Source organism: Urocampus carinirostris, chromosome 11 (genome assembly GCF_059441175.1).
Source record: "Urocampus carinirostris isolate Australia breed hairy pipefish chromosome 11, RoL_Ucar_1.0, whole genome shotgun sequence".
NCBI classification, from domain to species: domain Eukaryota; kingdom Metazoa; phylum Chordata; class Actinopteri; order Syngnathiformes; family Syngnathidae; genus Urocampus; species Urocampus carinirostris.
The window spans coordinates 31,903,274-31,917,846 of NC_142359.1; the positions used below are offsets into that span (position 1 = coordinate 31,903,274).

The 14,573-nt window shown below is 41.4% G+C and overlaps 1 long non-coding RNA gene across 1 annotated transcript in view; it reads left to right on the forward strand.

Annotated features, from left to right (window-relative positions):
• Positions 1-1,168: 1,168 nt before the first annotated feature.
• The window catches only part of LOC148357099 (uncharacterized), a 33,817-nt gene continuing 20,412 nt past the window's right edge, over positions 1,169-14,573 (forward strand). The window contains exon 1 of the long non-coding RNA XR_015852046.1: positions 1,169-1,309. This is a non-coding gene — a long non-coding RNA (uncharacterized LOC148357099). The remainder of the gene's footprint in view (positions 1,310-14,573) is intronic.

Genomic DNA, 14,573 nt, shown 5'->3' on the forward strand with positions numbered 1-14,573 from the left:
CTACCCTGGCATTTTAAGCATTCTTCACTGGAAGCAGAAAATTTTTCGACGAATTTTGACAAATGAATAATAAACATAATATTTTCTTATCAAATTAGCTCAATTAGCTGTCTACCACCACATTATTTCAGAATACATTCTTGTTCAGCTTGCATACTATCTCTTATTTGACTGCATTTTAACTTCTTTTTTCCCTGGAAAAATAAAATTAGTTATAAACAGCAAGAATAGCTACCATGGTTGAGGTAGATGGTGTGAATTTGACCATCAGATGTTGCTGTTTTGTGTACTGCAACTGAAAACAAGTGCTACAAAGCACAATAACACAAACTGTGAATCTCAAAGTAGCCAAATTACACCGTTTTTCCTCTATTTTTGCTTGTCTTTATTGTACTTTGAATTAGTGTTGCTTTGCGATACAAATACACTTTGAAACGGCAAATAAGTCAAACGAGTTCGCCGCGGTAGCCTCTATCTCTGTTATCGTTTTGTTCGCTGCAAACGAAGCGAGCGGTTTGATGCTACTGTGCGCATGTGTTTGCCGCCTGGGGATTTCCCATCATCCATCATAGCAGTAGGCCTACATTATGAAATTAAATTACATTACAACCTAGTTTTGAATTTTCTTTGGATACAATCATCAAGTCGCAAGCGCCGAACCTGAATTAAAACGCTGTAAGTCATCCCAGCCATCTCCGGGCAGTGGGCAGGGGACACCCTGAACTGGTTGCCAGCCAATCGCAGGGCACACAGGGACAGACAACTCATTCGCTCATTCACACCTAGGGACAATTTGGACCGGCCAATTCACCTGAAATGCATGTTTTTGGAACGTGGGAGGAAACCGGAGTGCCCGGAGGAAACCCACGCAGGCACGGGGAGAACATACAAACAGTTTCCCATGACATGAACTGTGCCGCACAAGCGCTAACCACTGCGCCGCCGTGCTGCCCATTGACAATAGTGTATATATGATATAACGAAACACATGTACAATATAACGTGTTAAAATACATAAATAAACACGTTTGAAAAAAATATGGTTTAACATTATTTTGTATTTTGAAAGGGAAAATACGACAGTTTGTAAGGGCATGGAGCCGTAGAGGTTGACAAGTATGTAGATATAAAGAACCATTATGCCAATCTCGCTCACTGAGACAGTCCTCGTGAACTCTCCCAGTAGGAGGTACTGTAGCACTGTAGACCGCCGCTAAGGGGCACTGTGGCTCTTTTAAAGACACCTTTACGTCCTGAGGCGCTTCCTTCTCGATTTGGACCCTAAATCATTCCATCTCCCATCGCTCAGGTGGGATCGTAATAAAACCCATTTACGTTCACATTTCCAATGCACGTATTAGTGGAAATATACAAGAAATCTAAAAAGCTGAGGTAGGTATGTGGGGGGTGAAATTCAAAATGTCACCGCTGTTGCCGTTTGTTTAGGTGCGCAAACGTTATGTTTTCAACTCTACACGTTCAAGTCACGTCCAGGATGCAAATGCGAATGAAAATGGATGAAAAGCGCATTTTATTTCCACTCAAGCCAAGCCGGCGTATGTTATTGGATGCTGGAGGCACTTAGAGACGGAGAAAGTAGCATCATGGGGATTAAACGAGCGAGTAATGGCCCCTCAGTTCCAGGGGAGCCACCTTGAAGACGTTTCAAAGACATCGGCCATCTTCTCAAACAATTGCGGCTAATCAACACGTACACAATGAAGGAGGAGAAGGGGGTGGGGGTTCGGGGGGTGTTCCCGTCTCCGTCTTCGGCTGAGACTAATTGTGCAGGGAGGTAAACAGGGCAGTCAAACTGGGCGTGAATATCAATCTCCTCTAATCGGACTTGGGGTCAAGCTAGGTGACTTTGGAGTGGAGGAATAGTCTCCAAACACACAGACGGGGGAGACATTCTTAGGAATTTCTTCACGTGTTTTATACCTATTGATAAGGGTTTGGTTGTCTTGTTCATTTTTGCATAAAAAGTTTACCTATTGTTGGATATTTAAATATTAATATATACATATTTGCCAAATTGTTCGAATTAGTTATCTGACTCCATTAACCAAACACAACCTGCATCCTCCTAACAACACACGCTGGTTTCTTGATGGAAAAAGATGGACAAGAATAGCCGACATTTTCACACGGGGGCACATTTAATTTATTAAATAAATTAACTGAGTGAACTCCATCGAATTAGCCGAATTAGTGTCGCTCGAGTCGCCGTCAAGCCTCCTCTCTATCTTCCGCCTTCCTTCTCCCGGCCCACGTGGTTTTTCCCGCAAGCTGGTGTGCCGGCTCCTCCCATGGGCATGCCAGGAAAGCCCCCTTGCCTTGATGTCTGAAAAACTCATAACAGAAGAGCGCTAATAGAAACAACTTCTCCAAACAATGCCTGTCTTCCTGCGTCAGAGTTCTGTTATCAACAGAACTAAACAAAACATTCTGCATTCGGATCAGCGTGACCTGTCATTGAACTTAAGCCTTCTCTGTGAAAATCTTCATTGCATTCAATAAATATAACTTGTATTCTATCGTATAAAATCCCTTATAGTCAAATGTATAAAATCCTTCACTATAGTGCTGGATTGTCAGCCATAGTTCCTTCCTTCTTCGAGTCCTCCATTCCAAAGTACTACTTCTTCAATCATTTCCTCTCTACACAGTTCTTTTCTTAACTTCCTTGCTTGGCTCCTTCTTTTGTCCTATTAGTCCCATATTCATATCCTCCCATCGGTCCTTTCCCCCCCAACCTTACTTATACGGCTCTGTTTGTCCATCCTTCCTTGCTTCCTTCATTTTGTCCTGCCTCACCTTTTTTTCTACCAAATCCTTCATGTTTTTCTTCCTTCCTGTTTTTGTCAATTCTTTTGTGTCTCCCTGTGTTCTTCAATACACTTCCTTCTTTTTTCCTCTTTTCTATCTTACTTTCTGTCTTAATTTTTCTTCCATATCATTCCTTCCATCCTGCCTTCATCAACTTTCTACCAACTTATGTTTACCTGCTCTATCTTATTTCCTTCCTCAGTCCCTGTTTTTCCTATCCTTCCTTACTTAATTTCCGCATTTCCACTTTCCTATATTCCTTCGCTTCCTCTCTTCCTTCCTTTATAAAATCCCTCTCTAAACCTTTTTTCTATCCTTCCTACTTCATAGCCTTCCTCAGTCCCTTGCTTTTTTCTTTCAAGTTTTCCTTCGTTCCTTCCTTCCTTCCTTCCTTCCTCAATTTTCTCTCACAACATTTTCCATCGGTACAGACCGAGTATAATTTTTCTTTTGTTTTATTTTTTCTTTCTTTTATTTTTTTTCTTTGTTTTCTTTACTCAACTTCTTTTTTCTAGTTTTATTTCTATTTCCATCCCATCTGTTCTTCCCTCCTTCAAATTTGTATCAGTTTTCTTCTTGCATTTTATCCTTACTTTATTGCTGCCAGTATCTCCAGAAAAAATCCATTATCCTCCCTCCTTGGTGCTCCTCCTTCCTTTATCGTCATCCTTTTCTAGACCCAGCTTTCCCACCTCCTGTTTTGCATTCATTATTTCTAATCCCCTTTATTCTTTCCACAGTAACCCTTTCGTCCACCCTGGTCTAAAAATCATATTTTCTGACAGGTTAAGCCTTGTGTCTCCAGCTATCCTGCTCCAACATGTCACATGTGTGTCCATGCACCCAAACAGCCTCAATATAATTCCAGTTAGATCCCACATGTACATAGGATGCACATAAGCAGACTATATGCCAACTATGGACAGGCGCATATGTCGGTAGGGGGCAATCAAAAATGGCAAAGGTCTTGTAAAGCTTTTCAAGAAACTAGTGAGTGGTCAAAAAACATTTACTAAGAAAAAAATTCAATATAGATTAAAGTAATATGCAAAAAAAACTATTGTATGAATGACATTTCAAAGCTTAGTTCACTGCATTTTAACTTTTTATTTTTCCTGGAAAAATAAAATCAGTTATAAACAGCAAGAATAGCTACCATGGTTGAGGTAGATGGTGTGTATTTGACCATTACATGTTGCTGCATTGTGTAGTGCAACTGAAAACAAATGCTACAAAGCACAAGAACGCAAACTAGGTGTCTCAAAGTAGCCAAATTGTACCGGGTCTGCATTTTTACCCAACACGTATATGGGGAGGTGATTAATCATTTTGTGATGTAATGTTGTAGTATTTTGTGGCAGTGGTACCCATTATCACCTGCAAGCAAAGCAACGGTGGTGACATTTTTTTTTGTTTGGGATCTAAGTATTCATAATCTGTTTGCGTAACTCTCCACCCAAGAAACGGGGAAGGAGTTTAGACAGCGTCTTGCTGTTTACACCTGTGCCTTCACTCCTGTCTGGATTAGTTATGTGTCATTTGCGAACGAGACTGCTTAATCGGCCGGTTAGTTGTTGATTTGTGTTATTGATTTTGAATGTGGTGAGTATAAAAAATGTTAAAATTGTTTTTTTATTTTTTGTACATCTGTAAATATTTCAACTTGAGTTTTCTATGGTCATCCTGAAAGGGGGATTAACACATGTGCGGTCCCTTCTCAAGGTTTCTTCATTTTCCTCATGCTGAGGTTTGAGTTTTTACTTGCCCTCATGTAGGTTTTAGATCAGAGGATGGTGTAATAACAGTCTGTAGTTTGCAATAATATTTGGTCCGTGCACCCCTTCGAGACTCCTTGTGATTTAGGGCCATACAAATAAACATGACTTGACTTGACTTAAAGTATTTGACAAATTTGCACTTCAGAAGGGGCCCCTTTTCAAAGTTTCTTCATTTTACTCAGGCTGATGTATTTAAGTTTCTCCTTACCCTCATGTGGGTTTTAGATCCGGCGATAGTATAATAATAGTCTGTAGTTGGCAACAGTCTGTGGCCCTTGCAGCCCTTTGAGACTCTGTGTGATTAAGGGCTTTACAAATAAATGTGACTTGACTTGACTATAGTTTATAAAATCAAATAACATACATGACATAACTGTCCGCCATCTTGCTGCTCTGTAAAACCCCCAAAACAAAGACTGGGCGGTTTGGTCACTTTGAGTCTCCATAGTTTCTCTTCTTTCCTTGTACTTTTTCATCTGCACAGCACTATGCAGTGACATCTAGTGGTCAACAAATACACGCTGTTCTTTTACGTAGGATTTTAGCAAGGCAAAATGAAGAAAACACAAAATGGCATTAATCTTGTACTCGCTTTAAAAGTAGTGCACCAAGTCACAAGATTATTTATTCACTAAACATATTCCTACTGTTATACTTCTAACTAAGCAGTTCTGAGCAACCTTGCCTCAATTTATGTCCCGTGTGTACATGCAAAATGTCTTTTTTTAATTTAAAGTGGATGGAAAAGCTTCTAACCTTGCGAAAAAATATATGTATATATATTAAAAAAAAGGGACCGCCGAGACTGATTTGTGCCTAAAAGTTGGCGGCGTGTGGGGTGACTCGTGAAGTAACCGCACTCGGAAACTTGGCCTGCTCCTTCTGCATTAAACATCACGCAAAACCATCCACTTTCCATTTTGGAACACGCGCAAAAATATTGTCGGTTCCTTCCCCCGTAGCCCTCCATCCCACCCTTCCTCTCTCTGCAAGTCCCTGATAGGTCCAATCTCCAGTGGCTATGTTCAAAACATTGGGCCAGAATAGCACAAGCACTGGGTAGATAAATATTTATGGGGCGCGCGTACGTCTTTCCACAGAGGAGAAGTAGAAATAGTGCGTTTCCAAGGTGAGCAAAACAAACAACTTCAAAGGAATTTAAATGCAACTCATGTAAATGAACGCGATGTACCCCCACCCCCCTTGCACAGTCGCACACTTGTTTCTTGCGCGGTGTGCGATTGTGCGATTGCCTGACCTGATTATTGTGTCTTCGCTCCAAAAATTAAAACTCATGGGGGAGGTTTGAAATATACCGTTTGCCCCCTTTGGGGAGATGTTTCTCTGCCGGAAATCTGTGACCAAATTGGTGGATGCGGGGTGGCGCTTCTTGAGTTTATCAAGCAGATCGAATGGTAATTAATGGCATTGTTTTTGCACAAATATTTCCTTTTTTTTTTTCCAGAAGTTTGAGCGTTGCGGAATTTTTGAAAAGGAATTCGGGGAGCGAATTAGCTGTGGGTTACCAGAAAATAATAGAATATCATTTATTGTCATTGAAACATGTTAAGTGCATAAAGTTAAAACGTGCCATAGTGAAGTGCAAGAAAACTTAGATAAAACTACACAGTTTAAACAGACATTGTGGATTATTGAGCGCCTCCCAGGGTTAAAAAAAACAATATGATTTGCTCATCAAGCAAAAATACGTTATATGCATGTTTTTGGAATGTGGGAGGAAACCGGAGTGCCTAACATGAAAACTCCACACAGTAGCCCTGAACCTCTGCACCGTGGGGCTGCGCACTAAATACCCAGCCGCCGTGCTGCGTTTATATGAGGAGAGGTTTGTCGAAATTTTTTTTACACAAATATATTAATTTACTCAAGACTTAAAAGTCATATGTCTTGATAAATGAACACGCAAGATCAAAAGTATCAAATGTAAATTGCATATATATTTGTTGCTCTCCAAAATACATGATTCACAACGGATTTTATATTTCAATGGTACTGAAGATATTGGAATTTTGGAATTAAAAGTCCTTAAAAGTGCTAGAATGTATCCATTGAATAGGTGTACGAACCCTGAAAATGATGCATCGTGTTTTTCAACAACCAATCAAAATTCATTTGTTTTGTAAAGCGTTGCTGCGATTGGTTGTTAGTCATTTTCAAGTGACAGGAAGTAGCAAAATGGCAGCCGCCTCGGATGGATAACAAGTAGATTTTAATTGGAGCGTGAGCTTTCTACCGCTATTTAATCAAACTTTGTAGCGGTTATCCTGTCCATGTGTTAAAGAGTTGAAGAGGTTGACTTGAAATTGCAAATTCAGTCCGACATCCGAATATCTTTGCCTTGTTTCGACACAAAGTTTGTGTGCCATCTTGCTAAGCGTTTTCACACTTCACCCCTGGAGTTGCCGTGACGTAGAGTGTTTGACAGCCCGTTAAGGCAGAGAAATAATTGAGGCTAAATGAGTTGCACCCTTGGCTGAATCTGTTCAACCCCTACTTCTTTAAACTTTTCATCCAAACGTGTTCCTTGCTGTTGTGAAATGGTAGCCGGGGTTGAAGAAACGCCACCAGTGTTGGGCGCGTCATTACAGTGATTAGTTACTTTATTTTAAAAGTAAAAGCCAACACACTAAATCTGCTTTAAAATAACCACACAATAAAAGAAATAGAAGAAAAGGTGTACACCAACCTGTGGAAGCAGTGAGCCCTTCACACTGAGCCCAGACACTCCGTATCCATTTTGTCTTTTGTTTCAAAATTGATCTAATATTTCTATCTAGCTTTCTGGGTATTGTCAAGGATGTTTTCTTTTTTTTCCCAATAAAAAGAACAAAATTCAGTGCAATTTCTCTGTTAATTATGTGCTCACGTTTTCCCTATTGATTTCATTGTACCTGTATAAGCCACAACCACCTAGTGAACAACAATCCAATTTGCTGATATAAACTGTACAACATAGTAAAAACTGTACCGGTTGAAAATGAAAGATTGCTGAAAATAAATATTGCTTATGTTATTTGAAACTATTAAAATATATTTTTTTAGCTTTTCAGTAAGGTCAATGAGGTTCATTAAACTAGATGCGTCATTTCAACATTTTTCAAATTTCAGTCAGTCGGGCTCAATTTGTTATTTGGATTCCCATCCATTTTATCTCGACACCCCTAATCCACATCCGTTGTCTGTGACTCAGTAGTGCCATCAATACTCTAGCTTTCAAAGGATATTCTCGTCTCTCCAACTTTTATTTTGATAACTTACCCTCTTGCTCCATGGAAACAAACACAAGGAAGAAAAACAAATCCCAGCTATTTATCAGTGTTAGGATCTGGTACAGGGCAGCACGGTGTCGCAGTGGTTAGCGCATGTGGGGCACAGTTCTGAGGTCATGAGATCGAACCTTCTGTGTGGAGTTTGCATGTTCTCCCCGGGCTTGCGTGGGTTTCCTTCGGGCACTCTGGTTTCCTCTCACATTCCAAAAACATGCTTGTCAGGTTAATTGGCCCGTCCAAAATCGGTGTGAATGAGCGAGTAAGTTGTCTCTGTCTCTCTGTGTGTGCCCTGCGACTGGCTGGCAACCAGTTCAGGGTGTTACCTGCACACTGCCCGAAGATAGCTGGAATGGGCTCCAGCACTCCCGGGACCCTACTGAGGATAAGCTGTGCAGATAATGGAGGGATGGAGGATCTGGTACATCTCCTTCCACCGGAGGGGCATCAACAGGGTTTAAAGTTGTGCGCAGGTGTGTCCAATCACCACACACCTGTCACCAGTTATCCACACCCTTTAATGACATTTTGGACAGCACTTGTCGTCGGATCAATTTTATGTCCACTGTTTTAGCTGTATCAGTTGTTTTTTGTTTCTGATTTGGGAGCGATGTGCCCGTGTGCGGGGAATCAGGTACTGAAGGCATGGTGCTCAAAATAAGAATGGCATTATTAAGAACCAGGAACTGAGAGATAAACATACAGGGGGGCATAAAACAAACAATATGTCCAAACAAAATCAAACCTGACAATATCCAAACCCAGAGCAAAGACCAAACCGGAATTGGAAATTCAGTGTACAAAGTAACAAACAAACAAGTGAGCACAAAGCAACTCACAAAATGCCCAAACTAGTAATAAAAGAAAACCAACCTGGCGTGGCAGCTGAGATGTTTAGACACACCTCTGCCCAGTTCCAAACCCGGTTGGCGCACTCTGGTGGAAGGTGGCATTCCGAACACTAACAATCACCCTCTATAAAATCACACAACAGGTCCACGTGACCTTTCTTCTGGTGTGAGATCACACGGAGTATATTACCTTTTGATGTAACTTATGAAACACAGAATTAAAGTGGAACCGCTTGAGAACTGTCAAGTTTGAATAACCCCACCCCGATGCTCAGCGACTAAAAGCCACCACATCCTGACACCCAGGGAAGAGAGACTCCCTGCCATCTTCAGCTCCCAGTCCCATTGCAAGGATGCCTTTGTGATTGACGAGGCTTAATGTGAATCTTGCCAGAATTGGATTTGATCCTGGGGGATGTGCCACAGGCCCCAATGTTAGATTTACGCACCCCCCCTTGGCTCACTGCGATTCGCTAGCAGCTCCTATCTCTTGCCCTCCCTTTCTCTGTCAAACAAATAGAATCAGAATCACGTCTTCCCTGGAGCCGCTCCCGAGTGGCCGGCTCGCTGCATCGTGGCGAGATCATGCACGGATCTGCGTGACTGAATGATTGCGATTCGTGCGTCTGCGTCTTTACCGGGGGAGGTGTGCGAGAGGATTTGTGCAAAGGAGACACCAAGGCAGCAGGTGTTAAAGAGCTTGTGTTGATTTTTTTCATGCAATGCACAGGTGGCTTTTGCTACATGGATGTCAGAAAAGGAGACGGATTGTAACTGCTTAAATCAAATAGTCAGTGCTTTTAACTATTAGCTAACTATTTTGACCATTCTGAAAGTGGGGTACTCCACTCATCATTTTGAATAATAAAGATTCTTGAAACATGCAAATTGTTAGCTTGTTTCTTTCTAAAGTACTCGAAAAAGTTGTGGCACAATCTTTTTGAATCCATGCAATCAGGATTCAGGATTAACCACTCTACTGAGACAGCCCTGATTAAGGTAACCAATGATCTTCTACTGGCAATGGATTCCGGCGCTTCATCACTCTTGCTGCTGCTCGACCTTACTGCTGCCTTTGACACTGTAGACCATAATATCTTACTAGAACGGTTAGAAGAATGGGTTGGTGTCTCAGGGACCGTCCTCTTATGGTTCAGATCCTACCTTTCAGATAGGACGCACTGTGTTAAATATGGTGAAATGACATCTGAGCCCTTTAGTGTTACCTGTGGTGTTCCGCAGGGTTCAGTACTTGGCCCCCTTCTTTTCAGCATTTACATGGTTCCATTAGGTGATATTATTCGCAAGTATAATATCAGTTTCCATTGCTACGCAGATGACACTCAACTATATCTTCCGATGGGGGAATCTGCGACACTAAACTGTAGAAATTTGGAGGCATGCCTCACTGAGATAAAAGAATAGATGTCACTCAACGTCTTGCGCTCTAACTCTGAAAAGACCGAAATGTTAGTTATTGGTCCATCTTAATGCCGTGACTTATTCTCAAAAACTGTTCTGAACATTGACAAATGTAATATCACCCAGAGTGACTCAATCAAAAATTTCGGTGTCATATTTGACCCAAATCTGTCCTTTCTAAAACATGTTAAGAATATTACTAGAACAGCTTTTTCATTTTTCCATCTTCGCAACATTGCTAAAATTCGCCCTATACTGTCTCAGTTGGATGCAGAGATTATAATTCATGCGTTTGTTGAATGCTCTTTCCCCTGAGATTCAATCTGAAACCTCATTGGAAATGTTTAAATCTAAGCTTACAACACACTTCTATTCTAAAGCATATGAATAACCTATATTTTATGTTCACAATATCTGTGTATTATTTGTTGTTGCAACATCTCTTGCAGCCTGGTCATCCTGGAAGGATCCGGGGATGGTGTAATAATAGTTTATGGTTTGCAATAATCTGTGGTCTGCACAGCCCTTTGTGACTCTTTGTGATTAAGGGCTATAGAAATAAACATGACTTGACTTGACTTAAAATCTCTATATATTTCATAAGTACACAGTTATTGGTAGTGAGGCTACCGGCGAGAGACTTTGCAAACTCAGGTCTTGCAAACTTTGGTTCATTAACACCCAATTGCAGTTGAATAATTGGTCTATATTGTCAAGAGTAGAATGAAATTAAACGGCTTCTCAATTCAATCTTAGAAAACAATTTAGTGGGCGTCTGGCTAGCTTTACGCTAGCATCAGGTATCCTCGAGTTGAGCCAGGTCTCTGCGATGATCAAAATACAGCCGTCCTTAATACAGCAGTTTCCACCAAGTTGTAGCTTCACGTCATTCGTTTCATGGGGTTTTCCATTTTCTGGGGTTGGTGAGATACAGGCTCGGCAGGGGTAGCTTACGACATTTGATAGCTTAGCCGTAGCAGTAGGCCGAACTTGCAGCTTCGCTATTGGGTTATATCTCGACGCAGCCTCAGTTCCTCTTGTACCCGATAACAATCCACGGAATGCCCACTGTTTCTTTGCGCTCTTGTGACTTTCCTCAGAGTCCGATTTAGTTGATTTATTTCCTTTCAATTTAATAGGTCGCAACATGCTAGTTGTAGTTGTAGCCAATGCCGGAGTTGTAAATCGGGAAGAACGGGAGATTTACTAAAGACTCTGCTCAAGTCAAGGTGGAGTTTGGGCTGGCTGGATGCGAAAAATAATTTGAACGTGTATCTGTCACTTGCACTAAACTTTACTCGTGCATTCATTCTCTAGCCTCATTCAGTGCAACATATAAGGTGAGTTTAACCATCTAGTGGAATTTTCCTCTTCGAAATTTGAAAAAGTTTTGGTCCACCACCACTCATCTGTTAAATGAACGCAGAACATCGTGAACGATATGAAGAGGAAAGGTGCTAGGTGGAGCCGAAAAAGCCAGGAAAAGAAAAAGAAACAGGTTAATAAAAGGACTGCTATCATTAATTTTGCTTATCTTGATCTTTTTCCAGGCATCTTTGTGTCCTCGTTTTTGTGCTGTTCTACATGTTAAATGCTTTTACTGGCTTTTAGCTAGCTCCATCCATCAATCCATGATCTGCACCGCTTATCCTCAGTAGGGTCGCGGGGGTGCTGGAGCCCATCCCAGCTATCTCCGGGCAGTGGGCAGGGGACACCCTGAACTGGTTGCCAGCCAGTCACAGGGCACACGGGGACAGACATTTTGCTTGCTCATTCACACCTAAAGACAATTTAGACTGGTTAATTCACCTGTCATGCATGTTTTTGGGAGGAAACTTGAGTGCCCGGAGGAAACCCACACAGGCAGGGGGAGAACATGCAAACTCGACACAGGAGGTTCGATCTCATGACCTCAGAACTGTGCCGCACACGCGCTAACTACTGCGCCGCTGTGCTGCCCTTTAGCTAGTTCCTCTCACTCAAATAAGCTTATAGTGATGGGAATTCCTTTTCTCTTGAGAACCGGCTCCCTCGGCTCGGCTCACTAAAACGAGCCGAGTCGTGCAGCTCCCAAAAGCCTCTTCAGATTGTTTTTGTTGCAAAAAGAAGAAACATTAGTAAAGGAAAAAAAGAAGTAAAAGGCTAGAAGACTCAGATGAATACGAAGGAAAACGAGGAAAAGGAAGGAAAAGTAAGAAAAATGCTAGCAAAAACGATCGGGGGAAAAAAATAAGTGAAAAAGTAGAAAAGCAGCTTCTTTCACTGTATAACGTCTTCACAAATGCCTACAATGTCATTGGGCTGGAATATAGGTTTCTGTTGAGCCTTTCCTTGTGGGCTCGACCGGCTGTTTGACTGACAGTATACACCGGCCGATCACAGTGGTGCACAGCAACAATAACGCCTAAAGCATTTGGTGCGTGCTGTCTCAGAACACAATGCATGATTCCCCAATATCAACAACAATAAAAACTACAATTCTATTTAAAATCTGTGAAGCAGGGAACCAGCGATAACTGGAGTGAGGAGTAGCGATGGGTTTCTGTCTTCGAAATATTATTAGAGATTATGAATTTTGATGACACCATGTATTTTCTTTGTCAACCTGAGCTGTGACGCCATTGGAGGTACTCCAGCACCCTAGCAAGCCAGTCTCCATTTTGTTTGACATGTTATTCAGTCAAAGAGGTCAGGTGTGTTTTAAGCGAAGTTTCGCTCGTTTTTGTCAAGGAATGCCTAAGCTTTGTCACGGGTGGAAGCAGTAATGGTACAACAAAGGCCTAGCAGACAAAAAGGGTTAACTGGTAAAGAATTAAGGTAATAACACATGGGGAGCCGCAAACGGGGGGCAAACCGGGACTGATCAACGAAAGGCGGAAAAGGCTGAAATAAACGAGGCTGGCGGACCCAAAAAAAAAAAAAAACACAGCAAGCAGCTAGGCTAACCATTAACCATCAACGAAAAGCGGCAACAGCTATAGCCTCAAACGCGAAGCCGGATGGTAACAAAAAAACTAAGGAACGCGGCAAAACCGGCGCAAACCCCCATCTAGCCGATCAAACAACATGTGGTTAGCAGCCAAGCTAACTGGAACCAAAAACGAAAAGCGCCAAAGGTGATTAGTAAGAAGCTGTCAGGGATTAAACCAAGGGACATGGCCAAACTGACGCTAAAGCCAGGCTAGCCGACCAAACGACACAAGGTGGGCAGCAAACGAGTGCCAACCACGAGCAAACATAACACGAATGTCCTCGGCAACCCCTATGCTTAATGGGGACCGAGCCAGACAAAATGATACTAACAGCAACAGACACGGCGAAAAACACAAACAAAAAGCCAAAAGTGTCTAACTCAAAGCAGAAATGACCAGTACGCAATCACTGTCTATCTCGAAGCTCATTTCATATGTTGTATTTATTAATGGCATTAGCCATTTAAAGATGTCGTGTTCCTTCAATGATGTCGCAGCTGTAATGCAAACAAACCCAGATCAGTCAGCTTTGAGACTAAATTTATTGCATAATTCTGGGGGGGAACACTACACCTAAAAAGGATCAGTTTGAAGTACAGGTAAGATTGAACCTAAAGCAATGCAGCCCAACCCGACCCGCAGGTGAAAAAGGTTAAACCAGCCCGAGCCAGACTGATTAGCTTAATTTGAAGGACCAAGCCTGAAGTAAACTTAGATTTTTACATTTTATTTGTGAAATGGAAGGGTGATTTTGTCCATCTCTGAAAACAACCACCCACCCAATGTTCCCTCTGAGTTTACACGTGTCTGAGCAATCACAAAATGTCCGTTAGCGTCTCTTGGAACAACCTTCAGCAACATCAATCCTGCGTGTGGCAACCAGAGCGTCATCAACCAAATCATTATCAACATGTTCAAACCCCGAGATCAAATCAAGTTCCATTATCCTGGCTTTCCGGCAATACTAGTTAGTGTTTTGAATTTTAACGAGTCGACTAATGTAATATTGGAAAGGTCGCATGGCCCGTACACTTCAGTTGTTTTTACAACAACTGTGGCATGAGATTTCTGTTTTTTTGTATCTTTTGTGACATAATACTAACATTTTGTGGTATTATTAAGTTGGTTGCCTAATACAGAACTGTATTTAATCATACTTTTTAGTGCAAGTACAATGTTGACAATAAGATTGACTTGATATATTTGCATATTATTTGAATGTAACACAAGAAGCCCCATAAAATGTGTCATTTTGCCTGCTTTTTTCTTGTTTCTTTTTTTCCAAGATTTTTACTTTTTTTTTCTTGCCTCTTTTATCCTTTGGTTTTGTAGTTTCCTTTTTCCTTTTTTTCTTATTTTGCTCCCCTTTTCCTAGCTTTTTACTTCCTTTTCTTGCCTTTTTTTCCTTTTTACCTGCTTTTTCCTGTTTTTTTT